We start from the raw sequence: 15,165 nt of genomic DNA on the forward strand, positions 1-15,165 counted from the left end.
GCCAGGGGAGCCCCATTGGGAGCACTGCCCGCTGGAAAGAGCCCAGTCACCACTCACACCAGCCTCAGACTTGAGCGAGGAATTCCAGAAGCACAGAGAGGCTGAGTGGACAAAGGATTTTGCACAGCTTCCAGGTACAAAACCAAAAACTGAACAAGACTGCAAGGACCTTGCCTTACCCCAACAAGTTGCACAAAGTCACAGAGGAACAACTGTCTCCCCATCATCCAGACCCACCTTAAGGAGAGGAGGAGCCTCAAGAGACTGAGTATTACCTAAAGAAACTTCTTAAAGTATAAGATTGAACTAAGCTTTAAATTGGCATTTCTTTTAAAGACATTGTTTTTGTAAGAACTAGTGAGTCAAAGCTCGTGGGGAAGGTCTCCAGATCTGCTAGAGCAGCTAGAGTTTAAAATGAAGAAGGTACATTTTATCTTCACATCCAAGTTGCAGAATGTTAAGTTAGGGTTCTTTAGAGAAACAGAACTGAGAGAGAGAGAGAGAGAGAGAGAGAGATTATGAGGAATTGGTCAGTCAGTTATGGAGGCTGAAAAGTCTCAATTTGTTGTGTGCAAGTTGGAGGCCCTGGAAAGACAGTAGTATAGTTTCAGTTCAGCCCAAAGCCAGAGAACCAGGACCCACTGGTGTAAGTCCCATTGGGTGCAGGAGAAATGTAGGAGAAGACTGATGTTCTAGTTCAAGCAACAGGCAGAGTGAATTCTCCCTTCCTCTTTCTTTTTGTTCTATTCAGGCCCCCGATGGATTGGATGAGGCCCACCTACACTAGGGAGGGCAATCTGCTTGACTCAGTCTACTGATTCAGATGCTAATCGGAAACACCCTCACAGACACACTCAGAAATAATGTTTAACTAGATATCTGTGCATTCTATGGCCTAGTCAAGTTGACACAGAAATTAGTGCATCAGAGATGCATTCTTTTGAACACTGAAATGGGGAAGGATCTATTTGTGGTCCTTCCTCTTCCTCTCTGGACCTCCAATCATAAAGCTGCCTAAGCATGATTCTTGATATGCTAATGGAAGAGACAAAAGTTTTATAGGTGCTTTGTTTCTCAAGACAGTAGCGTAGCATGTCTTACAAAGCTATTGTCTTATTTCAGAATTTTATTTTTGAATGTCAGAAGCTAATATTACCAGTAATATTCCCAATTTCTCTTCCAGGAAGACAGATGTCCAGGGCCAACTGCAATGGTCATTTATTCATAAAGACAAAATATAATGTTCACTAGTAATTTCAAAATATTGTTTCAAGTATAAATACATGTTATTACTTATGCAAATTTCTTTTGAAGCAATTTTTGCATACAACAATCCTTACTCCCTCACACTCTTGAACTGAAGGTATAGAGTCATTACAAAGTGTTGTAGGCAGAAAAAAAGAAAAAAAAGAACAAAAGAAGAAAGAAAAGAGAAATAGGTAGCTTCTAATGAAGTAGAGACTGTCCACCAACACTGTGCACTTGCAGACACTGATTCTTTGGTTTCAGCAGGCCTGGGTTTGAATCTTACCTCTGCCTTCTTTACTAGATGAGAACAACTCAATCAATCTAAGCCTCAGTATTTTCATCTGAGAAAAATACATATGTTTTGTCTCCTGGTAAAATTAAATGAGGTAATAAATAATATATGCTAAGGGCCAAGCAGGAGAACAAGGAGGAGGAGGAGGAGGAGGAGGAGGAGGAGGAGGAGGAGGAGGGGGAGGGGGAGGGGGAGGAGGAGGAGGAGGAGGAGGAGGAGGAGGAAAGGGGAGGAGGAGGAGGGAAGGGGAGGAGACAAAGAGGAAGAAGAAAAGAGCATAGCCAAAGCTATGGCTTTTTTTTTTTTAAATTTTTTAACATCTTTATTGGAGTATAATTGCCCCACAATGGTGTGTTAGCTTCTGCTGTATAACAAAGTGAATCAGCTATACCTATACACATATCCCCACATCTCCTCCCTCTTGCGTCTCCCTCCCGCCCTCCCTATCCCACCCCTCTAGGTGGTCACAAAGCACTGAGCTGATCTCCCTGTGCTATGCGGTTGCTTCCCACTAGCTATTTTACATTTGGTAGTGTATATAAGTCCATGCCACTCTCTCACTTCATCCCAGCTTACCCTTCCCCCTCCCTGTGTCCTCAAGTCCATTCTCTACGTCTGCATATTTATTCCTGTCCAGCCCCCAGGTTCTTCAGAACCTTTTTTTTTTTTTTAACATTCCATATATATGTGTTAGCATACGGTATTTATTTTTCTCTTTTTGACTTACTTCACTCTGTATGACAGACTCTAGGTCCATCCACGTCACTACAAATAACTCAATTTCATTTCTTTTTATGGATGAGTAATATTCCATTGTATATATGTGCCACATCTTCTTTATCCATTCATCTGTCGATGGACACTTAGGTTGCTTCCATGTCCTGGCTATTGTAACAGAGTTGCAATGAACAATTGTGGTACATGACTCTTTTTGAATTATGGTTTTTCTAAGGTATATGCCCAGTAGTGGGATTGCTGGGTCATATGGTAGTTCTATTTTTAGTTTTTTAAGGAACCTCCATACTGTTCTCCATAGTGGCTGTATCAATTTATATTCCCACCAACAGTGCAAGAGGTTCCCTTTTCTCCACACCCTCTCCAGCATTTGTTGTTTGTAGATTTTCTGATGATGGCCATTCTGACTGGTGTGAGGTGATACCTTACTATAGTTTTGATTTGCATTTCTCTAATGATTAGTGATGTTGAGCATCCTTTCATATGTTTGTTGGCAATCTGTATATCTTCTTTGGAGAAATGTCTATTGAGGTCTTCTGCCCATTTTTGGCTTGGGTTGTTTGTTTTTTCTGATATTGAGCTGCATGAGCTGCTTGTAAATTTTGGAGATTAAGCCTTTGTCAGTTGCTTCATTTGCAAATATTTTCTCCCATTCTGAGGGTTGTCTTTTTGTCTTGTTTACAGTTTCCTTTGCTGTGCAAAAGCTTTTAAGTTTCATTGGGTCCCATTTGTTTATTTTTGTTTTTATTTCCATTCCTCTAGGAGGTGGGTCAAAAAGGATCTTGCTGTGATGTATGTCATAGAGTGTTCTGCCTATGTTTTCCTCTAAGAGTTTTATAGTGTCTGGACTTACATTTAGGTCTTTAATCCATTTTGAGTTTATTTTTGTGTATGGTGTTAGGGGGTGTTCTAATTTCACTCTTTTACATGTAGCTATCCAGTTTTCCCAACACCACTTATTGAAAAGGCTGTCTTTTCTCCATTGTATATTCTTGCCTCCTTTATCAAAAATAAGGTGACCATATGTGCGTGGGTTTATCTCTGGGCTTTCTATCCTGTTCCATTGATCTATATTTCTGTTTTTGTGTCAGTACCATACTGTCTTGATTACTGTAGCTTTGTAGTATAGTCTGAAGTCAGGGAGCCTGATTCCTCCAACTCCGTTTTTCTTTCTCAAGATTGCTTTGGCTATTCGGGGTCTTTTGTGTTTCCATACAAATTGTGAAATTTTTTGTTCTAGTTCTGTGAAAAATGCCATTGGTAGTTTGATAGGGATTGCATTGAATCTGTAGATTGCTTTGGGTAGTATAGTCATTTTCACAATGTTGATTCTTCCAATCCAAGAACATGGTATATCTCTCCATCTATTTGTATCATCTTTAATTTCTTTCATCAGTGTCTTATAGTTTTCTGCATACAGATCTTTTGTCTCCTTAGGTAGGTTTATTCCTAGATATTTTATTCTTTTTTTGCAATAGTAAATAGGAGAGTTTCCTTAATTTCTCTTTCAGATATTTCATCATTAGTGTACAGGAATGCAAGAGATTACTGTGCATTAATTTTGTATCCTGCTACTTTACCAAATTCATTGATTAGCTCTAGTAGTTTTCTGGTAGCATCTTTAGGATTCTCTATGTATAGTATCATGTCATCTGCAAACAGTGGCAGCTTTACTTCTTCTTTTCTGATTTGAATTCCTTTTATTTCTGTTTCTTCACTGATTGCTGTGGCTAAAATTTCCAAAACTATGTTGAATAATAGTGGTGAGAGTGGGCAACCTTGTCTTGTTCCTGATCTTAGAGGAAATGCTTTCAGTTTTTCACCATTGAGAATGATGTTGGCTGTGGGTTTGTCATATATGGCCTTTATTACGTTGAGGTAGGTTCCCTCTATGCCCACTTTCTGGAGAGTTTTTATCATAAATCGGTGTTGAATTTTGTCAAAAGCTTTTTCTGCATCTATTGAGATGATCGTATGGTTTTTCTCCTTCAGTTGGTTAATATGGTTGTTCCCATTGATTGATTTGTGTATCTTGAAGAATCCTTGCATTCCTGGGATAAACCCCACTTGATCATGGTGTATGATCCTTCTAATGTGCTGTTGGATTCTGTTTGCTAGTATTCTGTTGAGGATTTTTGCGTCTATTGTCATCAATGATATTGGCCTGTAGTTTTCTTTCTTTGTAACATCTTTCTCTGCTTTTGGTATCAGGGTGATGGTGCCCTCGTAGAATGAGTTTGGGAGTTTTCCTCCCTCTGCTATATTTTGGAAGAGTTTGAGAAGGATAGGTGTTAGCTCTTCTCTAAATGTTTGATAGAATTTGCCTGTGAAGCCGTCTGGTCCTGGAAAGCTATGGCTTTTGAGCATAGCATGGTTACCAAGAATGACCATAGTTAATCCTCTCACAAAATCCTTCTTAGCAAGCTCTGTTTCCTTTATGTCTCAAATATTACCACTAAACTTGTATTCTCCATTTTGATTTCCCTTTTTAATCTCTTTCACCTTCTTTTGGACAGCATGGGCCTTAAGGTTTTTAGGAAATTGAGCAGGGGAGAATAATTGGGCTTAAAAATCCTTCTGCATGTAGAATTACTGAAAAATAGAATATTCCTAGTTAGTTCAACATTTTTTTTTTTTAAGAAGCTTAAAACAACACACATTTATTATCTCACAGTTTCTGTGATTCAGAGTCTAGCCCTGGCTTAGCTGGGTTCTCTGCTTCAGGATCTCGCCAGACTACAACCAAGGTGTTAGTTATGCTGTATTCTCATCTTGAAGTTTGACTGTGGAAGGGTCCAATTTGAGGCTCACTCAGGTTGTTGTTCCTTGAAGCTGTAGGCCCTTAGCTCCTACAGGCTACCTGCAGATCCTTGCCATGTGGGTCCCTTCACACGCAGTTCATAGCATGGCTGTTTGCTTCTTCAAAGTCAGCATGAGAGTGAGGGCAAGACGGCCAGCAAGATGGAATCTTATAAACCTAGCATAATCATGTAAGTGACATTCATCACCTTTACCATAATCTATTGGTTTGAAGCAAGTCACGGGTCCTACCCACACTCAGGGAAGGGGATCATACAAGAGGGTGAACACCAGAAGGTGGGAATCATAGGGTCACTAGATAGTTCAACTCTTAAACTTGTTTTCACAGATGATTTCCTTCCTCCCTTATGGATTCCTCAAGATCAGTTTTTAAATTGTGAATTAAGAATAATGGTTTGCCTTAAACCTTTTGTGAAATGAGATGGGATGTCCACATAGCTAAAAAGAACCAAAATAATTTGCTCTTCGTGTATTGAGGCAACTGAGACTACTCATTCAAGGGGATGTATACTTTGAGCTATTTCTCAGTCACCTTCATGCTTTTTACTGCTAGCTTCCCTTGATCACAGGCACAGTTCAGAAGCACTATGGCTATAAAAGCAAACAAATCTCTGTGTAATGAGCATCAGGTAGTTGTCAAACGCCTGGCCTCTTAGCACCAAGATTTCATTTATCCAAAATTAAATCCACAGCTATTAATATTTAGTATACTAAATATTTAGCTATACTAAAATTAAAATACGTTTGTAAACATTTATCTAGTTCACAACAACTTCACAAATAGTGTATAGACAGGAGTGATAGAATTATTCATTAGATTTTTTCCTGCATATAAAACTACATACAGTGACTCCCTAATAACCTTGGATTTGCTTTCATGAGGAATCTAATCACTGCTTTTCTACTTGTGTGTGAAGGAATAGGAAGAAAAAGTTACCTGTTAAATAAGCCAATGTGCTGCCATTAAATAACTAGAGTGATGACTAGCATGATTGTTTAGTTTTTCTAAATGTTATTCTTATAATTTGTAATAATTGTTATTCATTCACAGCAGACCTGGAATGGTGAGAGAGAACTGTGAATTGAGAGTCATTTAAGGCAGATGGATCTATCTACTCCTTCCACTGTGTATTTGTCCTGAAAGATTAGGTTTTAATATAAATGATGAATGATAGTTTATGAGACGCTAAACAACTTTTAATATTTGCCTTTGAAATAAAGTTAATTTTAGAACAAAATTTCATTTAAAATAAAGATGGTTCCATTAAAAAATCCTTCTATTCATTGGAAGATAACCTAATTTAAATAGCTCTAGGGTGCAAAAAAGCTTCCCAGGTATATTCTGAGGCTATGTAGATTAAAAGAAGCACAAGAAGTGTCTGAGATCTGTGTCTATAAATAGAGGTTACTTCTCTCTCTCTAGGTAGAGTCAAAATATGGTGGTAAAGATATTCCTCTAGCCTGAGTCAGAAAGTTCCTTTCCATAAAAGTAAGACTTCTGTTGCACCCTAAAGGAGAAGAAGGATGGATTGTGCCAAAAATAAACGAGGGGGGCTATTCATAGATAAAGAAGATTCTGGGCAATGTGTGGAACTAGAGAAGAGATTCTGTATGAAGTTTAATCACACTGGAGATCAGAATGGTGACTTTGGACCGCATATGCAGTGATGACCAAGGGACACAAACCTGAGGTATAAAAGACTTTTGTATGAAAGCAGACGGCCACACACTGTCTCACGGAGGAGGTGGCTACTCAGCCCCCCTGCAAGGCCCTTACTCTGGAAAGTAATCAAGCTGTTGTGTGCTCTGTGACCAACCCCGAGAATTGCTCCCACTCTTCCCTTGTTTCCTTTCTTTTCCTCAAATTCCATAGCAGCAAGTTGTAATGTCAACTAGTTCAAATACCTAGAGGCGCACTTTTTTTCCGTGATGTTCCTCTTCCTCATTTCTCTAGTTCTTGCCACATCTGTGGGAAAGCACATTTTGAATTCCAAACAGTTTAAAAGCAAACATCTGAAATATGCCAATTTGGAAGACGAGAATTTTCTCCCTAAGCTCAAGGAACTCATACTGTTATTTATTTTAATATACCTTTATCCATCTTTTTGGATAGGTATTTTGGATAGGCACTTACTAGGTATTGAATACATGAAAAAATAAAAAGAATTAATACACTTCCCAGTATATACACATATATTATTCTTAGTTAATTATTATTCTTATAGACCTGGGGCTATAAATTCCATCAGGACAATCACCTCACAAGTATAATATCAAGGACCCAGTTGAGATATTTTAAAAATTTTGTTTAAAGTTATTTTACAATTACTTACTTTCAAACAGAATTATAATAATTGATCTATGACCCCTTCCCAAAACAGACTGGGGAAGAAAGAACAGGCAGAAATTCAGAGCAATGTTTTACTGTTTTTAATGTTTCTGTCTTTGTTACAGTGAGTGGTTTCATTGCGACTTAATCACCGGATACATGGGGGAGATTTCTCCAGAGGGACAGAAGGTGAAGGAGAGGTAACGGCTTCTGAGTGACCCCAAGTAGCCAACGCAGGGTCCAGGTGGCCACGGCATTCTCTTCAGAGGTTAATCCCTTTTTTTCTCTTTTAAACGGAATGGTAATCAACTGTGATAAAAACCAAACCAACTCCACACTGCTTCCTCTCCAGCTCTACCTCTATCCGCAGTCAGCCAGAGGTTTAACTCTTCAGACTGGATGTTTGCAGTGAGACAGGCAAGAAGCCCCCAAAACTTTTAACTCTCTAAATTCCTGAAGATGGGCTTTCACACAAACCAAAGGATTTTAAAGCATGTAAGTCTTCTCCCTCCTCATTTGCCAGACACCTCAGGGCCCACCCTGTTTGCAAGGGTCTGACCAGGAAAAGCACTCATGTCTGCTCTGTCCGGATGGCCGTTGCTGCTATTGTGTCTCACTGGCACTCGGTGTGTTTTTTTGAGGCTGGCCTTCCATTATCACAGGTGGTTACTGCTGTCTACTGAGTGATTGTGCCCACAGACCAGGTGGGGCACAAGCCTGAAGTGATCTTTTTAATCAGGACTCTCCTTCCCTCAACGGCAGGCTTAGCCAAGAAGGACCCTCAGTGGGGCGAGCCCCGTGCAGGACATCCCCACCCTGGAAGCTCTGTGTCACCGCTGGTCCTGGCATTCACCCCTCGGGGACCAAAACCACTGTCCCCACTCCCTCTCAGGCTGGTCAGTTTCTTCTTTCCAACTCTTGAAGCACAGGGGACTGAGGACCCCACTCCCTAGGACATAGGGCTCTGGGCTCATCCTTCTGCAGGCAACCACCCTGGGAGGCAGGCGTATCCAGACCGCCCTGGCATCTCTCACTCTAAAGCTGGAAGAAGAGTCATTTTATCTGCAGGGGCACATATGGCAGATAAGCTGCTGAAGCAGGAACTCATTTTAACTTTCATGCCTCTCCCTCACCCACTTTTCTGGATATCACTCCTTGTTCTCACTTCCCACCCCCAATAACTGTCATGTTTCTAAAGTTTCTCAGTCCATCAAACCTCAATGCCTGTCTACTACTCTATGGGGTGTATTAGAAAATTTTTATACTTATTTTTTTTTTTTAAGTTAGACAAATTACTTTTTTTTAAAAATTAATTTATTTATTTATGGCTGTGTTGGGTCTTCGTTTCTGTGCGAGGGCTTTCTCTAGTTGTGGCAAGCGGGGGCCACTCTTCATTGCGGTGCGCGGGCCTCTCACTATCGCGGCCTCTCTTGTTGCGGAGCACAGGCTCCAGATGCGCAGGCTCAGTAATTGTGGCTCAGGGGCCTAGTTGCTCCGCGGCATGTGGGATCCTCCCAGACCAGGGCTCGAACCCGTGTCCCCTGCATTGGCAGGCAGACTCTCAACCACTGCACCACCAGGGAAGCCCCCTAGAAAATTTTTAAAGAAGCAAATGTGACTGAAGGTGAAATAAGAAATATAAACCTACAAAATTAAAAGGACTACAGAAATAAAAATAATCATTAGCATATAGAATTATATTATATACCAGAAGGGTAGTTATGTGTATATATGTGTGTGTATAGGTGTATGTGGTTATTTTAGTGATAGTTTCTCTCAAACTAAACAAATATGTAAATGAGCAAGAATACTATAGCATAGGCTTCAATTTGCCCACAGTGGATACAACTCAGTGGTTAAGAGTTCGATGGCCAGCATCATTATGGTCAGCAGTTATTAGCAAGGCCTTTGAACTATAAAATTTCTACCTGGAAGAAACCCTAATAGCAGCAATCACTTTGGTTTGAGACTTGGTTCAAGTCCTAAACACACCAACAGAATTTCAAGATGAATGATCCTTAACAGTGGCTGAGTTTCTTAGGTTCTTTTCCATGGGAAGATTGACATTTTCCTTTCTTCTTGCGTTGAGTCATTTGTTAGCGTTGTTTTCATCTAGAGTCACGACTCAATATAAAGTGTAACATTAATGTAACCCAATTTCTTCATGATGACTAGAGCTTTTTGTTTGGTGACTATGGTCTGGGAAGATCAGTATAATCTTGAAAGGACTTACTGAAGAGCCTGCCTCAGACCTTGTGTTTTACCCAACTCTCCACCTCTCTCCCTTGGGCCTTATTTCACAGTCAGCCTTGAAAGAAACAGTGTATCTGTTTGTTTGTGGGACCAAACGACTTGGGTGGAGGAGGGAGGAGAATGGAATGAAGGCAGGAAGAGAGGAGGCATAGGGACTCTGGAACTTTCTCTCCTCTGCAGCCCTGTGCCTCACTTCCTCATGCTAAATATCAAACAAACACTAGGGGTGGGAGGGTGGGAGAATCCAGGTTTGCTGCCCTCCCCAAATTTGGAATTTTTTAAAAGTATTACTTAAAAGATTTAAAAGATACTACTTATATTTAGTTACTTTCTTATTTCTGCTAGTGCAGATATTTGTAGTAATTGTTACAAATTTAAACCTTCATGTATTTGCAAAGGGGAAGAACTGCATGGCTTTGCGGAACTGCTGGGATCCAAAGAGCCCTGGGAGTACCGGCCTTTAGAGCTTTGGAAGGGAATTCAGAGATCAGTGCTCTCATTTGACAGATGAGAAGCGTGGGGTGGTGCAGTGGGTTAGTGGCAAGGCAGGGACCCAAATTTCTCCTCCCCGGGTTTAGTGCTTGATCACAAAAGCTGACTCACTCTTTAGGAAATGTTTGGGTTCTCACCATGTGCCAGATACAGTTCTGGGCTTAGTCCCCCTCCTCAGTGAGTGTACATGTTAGATGGTAGTGAGTGCCAGTCTTAAGGGAGGTACAGGGTGCTGTGTGAGGGGCGAGGAAGTCTAGAGGCAGGAGCTCCAAGCCTCTCTAGGTAATAATGGCAAGTCATTTGGCGTGATTGGAGCACGAGGAAGGAGAAGACAAGAGGGAGTGCGGGGGCTAGAGAACGGGGCAGAGTAGGATCTGGAAGAGCTGTGCGAGCTGGTGGGGAGCCACACAAGGATTCTGAGCAGGACAGTGACCGGGTAAAGTCTGTGCTTTAGAAAGCCCTCTCTGGCTGCAGAAGGATGAAGAACTTACTCCAGAGCTTCCCAGTTTGGTAATAATGGCTTTGAAGTAAGCCCAGATTATGAACCCTCTAGCCTCTGGGCCAACAGACAGAACCTGACAGCTCTTCCAGCAGCTTCAAATGGTTGTCCCAGTGTGCTAGATGAAGTCATCATTTTCTGTGTGTGTACTATGATGAGAGACAGATTGAAAAGCACTGTCTTGAAGGAGAGCCAAACTCCAGATGGTGAGCTGCTTAGATAGGAGATCCAAGAGGGAATCATATTGACCTGAACCAAGAGGTCAGGACCTGACTCGAGACTTCATAATTTACTGGTTATAGAGAGTGAGGGGGAAGTAGGAGTAAGAGACCCCTAGTCTTGGGCAACTAGAAGGGTGATGGTGCCATTCACTGAGATGGGGAATGCAGGCAAAGAGCTTGTTTGTGGGGAAGGACTATGAGTTAGGACGTGTTAATGGTGAGGTGCCTGGAAGACATCCAAGAAGAGATGTCCAATGAGCAGGAAAATCTGTGGCTCTGGAGCAGAGAAGGAAGTCTAGGCTAAGGTGTAGATTTGGGAATCCTCAGCCTGTCTATAGGAACTGAAGCTATGACAGTGAATAAGATTGGCCAAGACAAATGTATGGAGTGAAAGGAAAATGGGCCCAAGAAAGGAGCATCAGCATATAGGTATGGGCATAGAAAAGGACTTCCAAAAGAGAAGACATGGCCAGAGTTAAGGAAGAAGATCAAATGTTGGGGTGTCCTGAAAGCCAAAAATAGAGCTTTTCTAGAAGATAGAGAAGGTTAAGGGTGTAAAATGCCACCAAAGCTTGTTGTGTGGGGCTATAAATAACCCCCAACCCCTGGTATCCATTTGTATTCTCAATATGCACGGATATTGGGACTATCGGAAAGAGGAAAAAGACCAAAAAGAAGTACTATGTGAGGTGATGTATATCAACTAGCCTTGTTGTGGTAAACATTTCACAATATGTACATATGTCACATCATCACGATGCACGCCTTAAATTTACACAACGTCATTTGTCAATTATATCTCGATAAAGCTGGGGAAAAGAAAAACAACAAAAAGAGGAAAAAGACATTGTTGCCTAGGTGTGTGGAAGAGATGGAGAAAGATAAAGGAAATGGAGACCCCGAGAGTGTCAGGCAGAAGCTGTGGGGACTGGATAATGAGGGACCTTATGAGACTTTGGGTCTAAGGGATACAGAGCTGGAGACAGGGGTCTCACTTCTATGCAATACCAGGACCACTGTCTGCCTGGGCTCACTGAGCAGCTTGGGGGCAGCATCAGGGCCAGCCTCTAATGAGTTGAAGAGGCAGTGATCTCAGTTTAAGATCTTGGAGAGAAGAGCAAGAGTGCATGTGAGTCGCTTTCTGGGGAAATTTGGGGGGGGGTGCTGAAGTTTTGCTGGGGTGGGGGATGAAGGAGCAAGAACAAAATGTGTTCTCTGTGTCCACACTGATGAGATGGGGGTCGTCAGGTACCTGAGTGTGGGAGAAAGAGCAGCATTCTTAAAGAGAGCTGCAGGAGACAAGGTTCCTCAGGGAAAAGGCCAGCTTTCAGAAGTGGAGGGAACTTTCAGAGGAAGGATGGAGAGTATGGGGGAGTTTGTTTTCTCAGAAACAGAAGTTTTAGAAGTCACAGTGGAAAGAAAAGCTCAAGAGGGAGTGGAATGGTAGAAAACTAGGTCAGGGAAAGAAAGACCGGAGAAATAAGGGGTTGAACGGGCATAGAGAAGGGACGATGAGAAATGGCACTGACCAAAGATAATCAGGACTGGAGGCATAGATGGAACAGACAGTTTGGAGGTGGGGGGGGAAAGCAAATTCAGATCTCATGAAGAGCCAGCCATGCCTCGAGGAGGGCCTCAGCCCTGGGAAGTTCCAGGTCTCTCTCTCTTCTTTGGAAAGGACCTCAGCCTCTGGGAAATTGGGTATCCTCTTCTTCTGGGGAGAATTTATTCATGACCTGGTCTGTAGGCTTCTGGGGCCGGGTGGGGGTTGGGCCGCTGCCATGTCTCTTCCCTTCCCATATCTCCTCTGTCCTCCAAGGTAACTCAAAGCCTTTAAGTTAATTACCTGCTGGTAGTGGGAGTGCCCGTAGTTTATGTTAAGCTTCCAACCTCTCATCTTAGAGTCTGGTGTTTGCTAGTTAATTCCATGCACACCTTATCCTCACATGCTCTTAGGCTAAGTGTCCTGTCTTGAATCCCCTGCCTATCACTTACCCACAGGCTGGACCCACCCAGGTTACTCTGGAGTGGCTTGGCAACTTGGTGAATCAGGCTGCTGTCAAGGGGATGGCCAGGCCCCTGGCTCCACCTGTGTTCTGTAACAAGAAAGAGAAAGAGATCAGGAAACTTGCACAAGCCTCTTGGATAGCCTCATGAACCAGAGGGCAGACAGCGGAAGCAAGAAGAGCTACAATCCTGCAGCCTGTGGAACAAAAAACACATTCACAGAAATATAGACAAGATGAAAAGGCAGAGGGCTATGTACCACATGAAGGAACAAGATAAAACCCCAGAAAAACAACTAAATGAAGTGGAGATAGGCAACCTTCCAGAAAAAGAATTCAGAATAAGGATAGTGAAGATGATCCAGGACCTCGGAAAAAGAATGGAGGCAAAGATTGAGAAGATGCAAGAAATGTTTAACAAAGACCTAGAAGAATTAAAGGACAAACAAACAGAGATGAACAATACAATAACTGAAATGAAAACTACACTAGAAGGAATCAATAGCAGAATAACTGAGGAAGAAGAACGGATAAGTGACCTGGAAGACAGAATGGTGGAATTCACTGCTGCAGAACAGAATAAAGAATAAAGAATGAAAAGAAATGAAGACAGCCTAAGAGACCTCTGGGACAACATTAAACGCAACAACATTCGCATTATAGGGGTCCCAGAAGGAGAAGAGAGAGAGAAAGGACCAGAGAAAATATTTGAAGAGATTATAGTCGAAAACTTCCCTAACATGGAAAAGGAAATAGCCACCCAAGTCCAGCAAGCGCAGAGAGTCGCATACGGGATAAACCCAAGGAGAAACATGCCGAGACACATAGTAATCAAACTGGCAAAAATTAAAGACAAAGAAAAATTATTGAAAGCAGCAAGGGAAAAATGACAAATAACATACAAGGGAACTCCCATAAGGTTAACAGCTGATTTCTCTGCAGAAACTCTACAAGCCAGAAGGCAGTGGCATGATATACTTAAAGTGATGAAAGGGAAGAATCTACAACCAAGATTACTCTACCCAGCAAGGATCTCATTCAGATTCGATGGAGAAATCAAAAGCTTTACAGACAAGCAAAAGCTAAGAGAATTCAGCACCACCAAACCAGCTCTACAACAAATGCTAAAGGAACTTCTCTAAGTGGGAAACACAAGAGAAGAAAAGGACCTACAAAAACAAACCCAAAACAATTAAGAAAATGGTCATAGGAACATACATATCGATAATTACCTTAAATGTGAATGGATTAAATGCTCCAACCAAAAGACACAGTCTTGCTGAAAGGATACAAAAACAAGACCCATATATATGCTGTCTACAAGAGACCCACTTCAGACCTAGGGACACATACAGAATGAAAGTGAGGGGATGGAAAAAGATATTCCATGCAAATGGAAACCAAAAGAAAGCTGAAGTAGCAATACTCATATCAGATAAAATAGAGTTTAAAGTAAAGAATGTTGCAAGAGACAAGGAAGGACACTACATAACGATCAAGGGATCAATCCAAGAAGAAGATATAACAACTATAAATATATATCCACCCAACATAGGAGCACCTCAATACATAGGGCAACTGCTAACAGCTCTAAAAGAGGAAATCAAGAGTAACACAATAGTAGTGGGGGACTTTAACACCTCACTTACATCAATGGACAGATCATCCCAAATGAAAATAAGTAAGGAAACAGAAGCTTTAAATGACACAATAGACCAGATAGATTTAATTGATATTTATAGGACATTCCATCCAAAAATAGCAGATTACACTTTCTTCTCAAGTGCGCATGGAACATTCTCCAGGATAGATCACATCTTGGGTCACAAATCAAGCCTCAGTAAATTTAAGAAAATTGAAATCATATCAAGCATCTCTTCTGACCACAACGCTATGAGATTAGAAATGAATTACTGGGAACAAAACGTAAAAAACACAAACACATGGAGGCTAAACAATACGTTACCAGAGATCACTGAAGAAATCAAAGAGGAAATCAAAAAATACCTAGAGACAAATGACAATGAAAACATGACAATCCAAAACCTATGGGATGCAGCAAAAGCAGTTCTAAGAGGGAAGTTTATAGCTATACAAACCTACCTCAAGAAATAAGAAAAATCTTAAATAAACAATCTAACCTTACATCTAAAGTAACTAGAGAAAGAAGAACAAACAAAACCCAAAGTTAGCAGAAGGAAAGAAATCATAAAGATCAGAGCAGAAATAAATGAAATAGAAACGAAGAAAACAATAGCAAAGATCAATAA

General features: G+C 41.3%; 1 protein-coding gene across 1 annotated transcript in view; it reads left to right on the forward strand.

Annotated features, from left to right (window-relative positions):
• B3GALNT1 (beta-1,3-N-acetylgalactosaminyltransferase 1 (Globoside blood group)) overlaps positions 1-15,165 on the forward strand; it is a 646,348-nt gene that overhangs the window by 615,003 nt on the left and 16,180 nt on the right. Inside the window, exon 14 of the mRNA XM_082394182.1 lies at positions 7,550-7,919. The gene's annotated coding sequence lies outside the window, so the exon portion shown is untranslated. The remainder of the gene's footprint in view (positions 1-7,549; positions 7,920-15,165) is intronic.

The sequence above is a fragment of the Balaenoptera borealis genome, assembly GCF_965194805.1.
Source record: "Balaenoptera borealis genome assembly, chromosome: 5".
NCBI classification, from domain to species: Eukaryota; Metazoa; Chordata; class Mammalia; order Artiodactyla; family Balaenopteridae; genus Balaenoptera; species Balaenoptera borealis.